This window comes from Hemibagrus wyckioides, linkage group LG16 (assembly GCF_019097595.1).
Source record: "Hemibagrus wyckioides isolate EC202008001 linkage group LG16, SWU_Hwy_1.0, whole genome shotgun sequence".
Lineage (NCBI taxonomy): Eukaryota > Metazoa > Chordata > Actinopteri > Siluriformes > Bagridae > Hemibagrus > Hemibagrus wyckioides.
Genome location: NC_080725.1, coordinates 21,855,001 through 21,862,500, shown reverse-complemented (window position 1 = coordinate 21,862,500; position 7,500 = coordinate 21,855,001). Strand labels below are relative to the sequence as shown.

At 38.5% G+C, this 7,500-nt stretch overlaps 1 pseudogene; it reads right to left on the bottom strand.

Annotated features, from left to right (window-relative positions):
- Positions 1–658, bottom strand: part of LOC131366735 (uncharacterized) — a 5,562-nt pseudogene extending 4,904 nt beyond the window's left edge.
- Positions 659–7,500: the final 6,842 nt, after the last annotated feature.

Here is a 7,500-nt window from a genome sequence, read left to right as displayed (position 1 = left end):
GAAAATGGAAAATAAATAACAAAATCAGAAAAAAAGAATAGAAAATGGAAAATATATAAATAAATAAGTAAATAAATGTAGAAGGAATAAATGAGAATTATCATTTATCATTATCACGAATATCAGAAAAAGGAAAGGATAGAAAATGGAAAGTAAATAAATAAATAAATAAATAAATAATCTGGAAGGAAAAAAGTGTCTTGCCTGACATTTTGTGTGACTGCTTGTCTCAGTGTTTGTGTGTGTGCCTGTCTCCGTGTGTGTCTCCGTGTGTGTCTCCGTGTGTGTCTCCGTGTGTGTGTTTGTTTGTTTGTTTGTTTGATGTATTATTCACTCACTCCATCAATCAGGGCAGCTGTAATTTACGTCAGACTGAGCTGTAATCAGGGAGAAGTAAAATATTTCATTAAAGAGAGAAACAGCAGCAGCTCATCAGCTGTTTTAATCATAAAACAAGCAGGTTGCAGTGTGACAGCAGACTCGGTAATTATTCAGAAATCATCAGGCTTCAGTGTGAGCTGAGCTCTGAGTGAAGTTCACGCCTTCTCATGTGCCTCAGGTTCAATTAGAAAACCTCCGTATTCTGTTTTTTCAGAAACAGCTCAGAAATCACCTGGAACCTTCTCTCACCCTCCACGTCCTCCACGTCCTCCGCCATCCTCCACACCTCTCCTCAGCTCTGGCTCCTGCTCACAGACTCTATATACAACAACCGAGGCTGAGAATCTGGGGGGCTCGAGTCGCTTTCCCACGTTCTAATGCAACACCTCGAATGCAGACCTTCATCTAAACAAGCTGAAAAGACTGAAGAGATTTCTGCAGAAACACAACAGTGAAGTGAAGCGCAGAAAAAAATAACTCACGGTCTGTAGAGATAGAGATAGAGATAGAGATTCTGCCGTACCAACATCCAAAAGGATGAGTGGATGAATGAAGGTAAGGATTGTGTAACAGGAAGGAAGAGAGAAAGGAAGGAGGGTAAGGTAGAATAGAAAAGGAAAGAAGTAAGGAGGGAGGGAGGGGAGAAAAGGAAGGAAGGAAGGAAGGAAGGAAGGAATGTTAGGAAGGAAACAGAAGGAAGGAAGGAAAGAAAAGAAGAAGGAAGGAATAAGGGTTAGGAAGGAAGAAAGGAAGGTTAGGAAGGAAACAAAAGAAAGGAAGCAAGTAAGGAAGAACGTAAGAAAGAGAGATAGAAAGAAGGGTGAGGTACAAAAGAAGTAAGGAAGAAGTGAGGGGAAGGAAGGAAGGAAGGAAGGAATAAAGACCATCATCTAAACAAGCTGAAAAGACAGAAGAGATTTGGAAGGAAGGAAGGAAGGAAGGAAGGAAGGAAGGAAGGAAGGAAGGGAGGAAGGAAGGGAGGGAGGGAGGAAGGAAGGGAGGGAGGGAGGGAGGGAGGAAGGAAGGAAGGAAGGAATAAAGACATTCATCTAAACAAGCTGAAAAGACAGAAGAGATTTGGAAGGAAGGAAGGGAGGAAGGAAGGAAGGAAGGTGGATAAGGTAGGAAGGATGAAAGGATAAAGTTTGCTATGGTATGACAGAAAAGGAAGGATGGAAGGAGTGAGTGGGAGAATGGACAGAAGAAAGAACAGACTGAGGAGATAGAAGGAAGACAGGAAGAGGGATTGAGTAGACTGAAGGAAGGAAGGAACAAACAAACAAATGGAGAGAAAATTAAAGAAGGAATAAAAGATAAAAGATTCTATAATAGCTAAAAAGACACACAAAAGTGTGTGTAAAACGAGAGAAAAGCTTTGAAGTGAAGCTCACAACAAAAGGAAATATTACACCAGACCTTTCTTATACACACACTATACATCCAAAAGTATGTGCCCCCCCCCAACCCCCCCAAACACCAAACACCAAACTGTCACAAAGCAGGAAGCACACGGTTCTACAGAAGGTCTTTGTTTGTGTAGCTTTACATTTTCTCTTCCCTGGAGCTGAGACCCAGAGCTGCTCCAGCGTGACAAAGCCGCCGTGCACAAAGCAGCTCCCATCATTTTATTCCTTTGTGCTTCTGCTGCTTTTACATCCGTTCAGCAGTTAACCTCGATGTCAGAGCCGGCTCCGAGCGTCCATATGAGGTCTCTCTGAGGGAAATCAAGATAAAAAAGGACCTGAAACATGCTTCGTCTCTCAAGTGCAGCTTCGCATCGCACTGCTTTTATGTGAAATTTGCATTCGACACTAAAGAAACGCGGAATATAGAGGACAGGAATAAAAAAATATAAATAAATGAAACAGGAAGCTACGATCTATGAATTAATTAAACCATTAAGCAAAAAAATAACACAAAGGAAAGAAAAAGTTTGGCACCATTTCCAGCCTCAAAATCCACATGAAATATCTCCATAGCTAAAATATTTCAGAAAGGCGACACATCTTTCTTCCTTTTTTTCTGCCTTTGTGGGAGGAAACAAGGTCATATTTCTAATGTATGGAATTTATTCACTCACTAATCCCGTTTCCTGTCTGCTCTTACACTTAGACTCTGAAATGTATTCGATTTAATTCTGATTATTCGATAGAAAACAAGACCTTGGCAACTGAAGAGTGTTTTTGTAAACTAACCCAATCTGGCAACCCTGTTCATTCTGCTGCTAAACTCTAGTCATATTATTTATGGAAGTTTATTCATTCCGCAGTTGTCCAAAAAAAAGATTTTAGAGCTTTGTTTTATAACTGACTGAGCTACTATTTGCTGCTGTTGCTAGCTGACATGCTAGGAAATACATTGCTAAACAGCAGGAGAAGCGCTTGGAAGCTGGAGGCCATTTTTAATCTCAAACTTAATCATTTGTCAAAATGTACCTTAACTGAATTGTAACTCCACCTTCTCCGCTCATTAACAAGTACGTGAAAATGGGCTGGGCCTAGAGAAGGGGGGGTTGGGGGCCTTGTTCAAGGGCCCAACAGTGGCAGCTCAGCGGTGCTGGGACTTCATCTTCCAGTCAACGTACCAAAACCTTAACTACTTGAGCTACCACCTGGATTGATGTCCAGTTATGTGTATGATATACATTATGCGTTCTGCTTATATTGGAAAGATTGTATTTACGGCTCGAACACACAGGAACGGCACAAAAAAGTAATAATTATGAGCTTTCCGGAGCACAGATACAGTCAGTGATGTTTGTTAGCACTTGTTGTAGTTCCCTTTTTGACCACTAGGTGTAAGAACGTCTATCTAGAGATACACAATATTGCCAAAAGTTTTGGGACACCCCTCCAAATCATTGAATTCAGGTGTTGTTTTTCAGGGCTTGGACTCGACCCCTTAGTTCCAGCGAAAGGAACTCTTAATGCTTCAGCTTCATACCAAGATATTTTGGACAATTTCATGCTCCCAACTTTGTGGGAACAGTTTGGGGATGACCCCTTCCTGTTCCAACATGACTGCCCACCATTTTACAAAGCAAGGTCCATAAAGACATGGATGAGTGAGTTTGGTGTGGAGGAACTTGACTGGCCTGTACAGAGTCCTGACCTCAACCACACAGAACACCTTTGGGATGAATTAGAGTGGAGACTGTGAGTCAGACCAAAACTGAGACATCTGCCTTTATGCCACATGAATGTAATATGGAGCTGTCCCACCCTTTGCAGCTATAACAGCTTCAACTCTTCTGAGAAGGTTTTCCACAAGGTTTAGGAGTGTGTTTATGAAATTTTTTGACCATTCCTCTAGAAGAAGCACATTTGTGAGGTCAGGCACTGATGTTGTGATGACAAGAAGGTCTGGCTTACAGTCTCCACTCTAATTCATCCCAAAGGTGTTCTATCAGGTTGAGTTCAGGACTGTGTGCAGGCCAGTGGGTGTTTTAGGAAATTTTGGGAAATATAGTGTAAATGAAGCAGTGGCCTGGAGAAAGTTTATCAAACCAACAGGCTTATATCTGTGAAATAGTTTAAATCGCTGGTCACTCAGAAGAGCTAACTGGATGTCATTTGATGGGGTTCTGTCTCGTTGGATGAGGGTTAACTGGAAAGAAAAGAAAAAAAAAGAAAGATGAAGAGAGACAGCCGACATTTCAGGACGTTTTGGCGTCTGGCTCTTAACTTTCACAAAGGCACTTATGGTACTTCCAAGGACGCTAAGTACTACTGAAAAAAAAATCACCCACGTTTTAACCTTTTAGATTTTCAAGGATAAAAACAGAAGCAGTTATTCTGCTGAGCCTAAAAAAGAGATGAAGATTAAAAACACTGACCTTCAGAGATACAGAATTGTTTCTTATTAAACCGTCGGGTCGTTTTCATCAGAACCGGACGCTTTCATGGAACGGCCGTTAAACCCTGAGCGCGGTTACACACTCCCTGGACACTAAAGACTCATGACGGATCTTTATTTTATTCTTTGCCCCTGCTGTTTTTGTCCGTTTTACATCAATTCAATTTTCCAGTCACCAGCTCAGCATCTTCCAGATTGTTAAACACGTACAATAATTCGTTAACGTTTCTTCATTTGGCAGATGCTTTAATGCAAAAGCGTGGTAGGAGTGATTCAGAGCGCAGTTCAAGCGTAAAGCTGTTCAATGAGCTGACAGAGATACAAGTGCTGCGAGATTAATTTCCCAACAGCTGACCACAAAGACGCAGAAAAAGTTCCTCGCTCGTGTCAAAGCTGAAAAAACTCGGAAAATGGTTTCAGGTTTTAAAGGGAAAAACTACCAATAGCTTTGCTTGCTGATCTCTTAAATGCTAGGTAGCATGATGCTAAATGCTAATTGCTAACAGCTACGACACGAACTGTTATTTATTTTGCTCACATCTCATCCTGAAGTGTTTTCTTCCTCTCGTCCCACGGCAAATTGCTGATTACATTATTGTGTTTAGTAAAGAACAAGAAGTCGTTATTTTTACTCGTTTATACATTCAACTTTATTTCCTAAAGGGTACAGAAAACTCTGATGCTGGAGACTCCTTCCATAAATGGTAAAAAAAAAGATGTCTCTGTAAGAAAACTATTAAGTTAAAAATATGACTCTTCCGACCAATCAGAATCCAGAACAGCACTGAGGTCTTTTAATGTCTTTAATTAGCCACTGATTTCCTTTCTCCTGTCCAGTTCCTGTAGAATTCTGGAGCATTCAAGTCAGGGTAAGGCTTCCGATGATGATGATGAATCTCTTCATTCTGTCTGGTCAAATTCATTAATCATCAGCGGTGGAATTCTCACACCTAAAACAAACAGAACCTTTCATGAAAATCTTGAAGCTTTCTAGCGATAAGAAGCGGCTGAGTAACGCCGTTCTGTCCAACATGACGGTTCTTTCACCTAACGTCCACTTTAGCACCATCGCTGCCAAGTGGTCAATAGAATTAGTTAATTTAAGTAGCACAGAGCTAGTAAGCCTCCAGGTGGTCCAGTGGTTGGATCCTGAACTCTCATTGCCATGGCCCGGGTTTGATTCCCAGGCAGGGTGCTAGCCCAGCCACTGAAGAGTTAACTCTCACTTCCATATACTATACTGGAACTATAAATTCCAGCTTTGTGCTATTTTTTACTCTGTTCATTCTTAGCTCTACAGACAAGCACAAAATTAGCATAAAATATAAACTAGTAAAGAGCAAGGGTGGATAAAGTACATAATTAGCAAGAAGTGGGAATGAACAAATTTAGAAAAATGTACAAATTTAGCTGCTTTTTGCTAGTGTTATTTTTGTTTGTTTGTTTTTTGTTCATTCCTATTCATTCCTAGCTTTACGCTTATCTAAACTTTGGATACTCCAGTTCTATGCTAGTTTTTTTTACCCTATTCATTCTTAGTGCTATGCTAGTCTTTACATTTTCAGCTTCACATTATTATTATTTATTTCCCTCTATCCATTCTTAGCTCTGTGTAAGATTTAAAACTTTGTACATTCCAGCTTTATGCTAGTCTGTTTGTTTTTAAACTCCGTCCTTTATTATTTTTACAGATTTGCACCAAATTAGCATAAAGCATAGAAGCGAAAAGCAAAGAATGGATAAAAAAAAAGCAAAAAAGCAGGAATGAACAAATTTTGGAAATTTACAAATTTAGCTGCTTTAGGCTAGTGGTGTTGTTTTTTCTCTGGTTTTATGCTAGTTTTTTAACGCTGTCCATTCTCAGTTCTATGCTAGTCTTTAAGTTGTGAGCTTTACTCTATTTGTTTACTCTGTCCATTCTTAGCTCTATGCTAGATTTTAAACATTGGATATTCCAGCTTTATGCTAGTTTTTGTTTTTCTTTTTTTTTTTAAATCTGTCCATTCTTAGCTCTATGCTAGCGATTATTCGCCTATTAAAAACATCAGCACACTTTCACCTCCGCTTTATCCCCTGAAGGTTTATGGCGCCGTTTCTTTTCTCCATCTGAGAAAACAAGATAACGTGCTGCGGGCTGAAAACCCTGGAGGTGTTTCTACTCACTGCTTCATGGAGAAAAGCGACCTGATCATCTGCAGGTTTGAAGATAATCTGCAATTAAGGTAACCTGCTGAGTCGCGCCATCCGATTCGGGCAGGAAGTTAATGTATTTGTTTAGCGCCTGAACGTCAGCACGCGGCCCGACACCAGAGATTTTAATGCATTTTAATTTTGTGGACTTTCCAGAGATAATAAACAGTAAAAAAAATAGCCAAAGAAATGACCCAAAGTTTTTCTTTAGTAATATTTAATTATGTTATTAGTGCTGTTGTTAGACAAGAGTCACATGACCTTCGTATGTGAGTCACCTGATTCATTTTTCAGAAGATTCATTCAGATTTATATGAAGTTTACAAATTATTCGTTTTTTTCCCCACATATGATGTTTCCAGAAGATTCATTTATTCGTTGATTTTTTAGAAATGATTAATTTATTTTCACACAATTTTTAAACATGATTCATCACATGTGATTCCTTAACTTTATTCATTTATTCATTTGCTCATTTTAAAGAATTGATTCATTTCTTCATTTGATTCATTTATTCATTTCCTTTGTTTATTATTTTTTTTTACATAATTCTAAAATATGATTCCTTTATGACATGTGATTTCTTCTACTAACTACTAATTAATTTATTTATTTGCTCTTTTTGAAGAAATTATTCATTGATTTTCGTGTGTGATTCCTTCATGTGATTCATTTTTTGATTTGTTCTTTTTTAAAGAAATGTTTTTGTTTTTTTCATGTGATTCCTTCACTTGATTCATTTATGCATTTCCCTTTTTAAAGGAATGATTCATTTATTTTCAAGTGCTTCTGTCAAATGATTCATTTATTGATTTGATCTGTTTTTTTTTTTTATCTGATTTTTTGGATTTGCCCAAAAAATGTTAATTTATTTTTACATGTGATTCCTTTACTTAATTAATTCATTCATTTGCTCTTTTTTAAAGAAATTATTCATTTATTTTCCTGTGCTTTAGTCACATGATTCATTCAGTCATTTCCAATTTTTTCCCAAAATGATCCGTTCATTTTCACGTGATTCCTCCGAATAATTTGAGGATAAGACTTATTTCTATGAAAACTCTGCAGCATGTC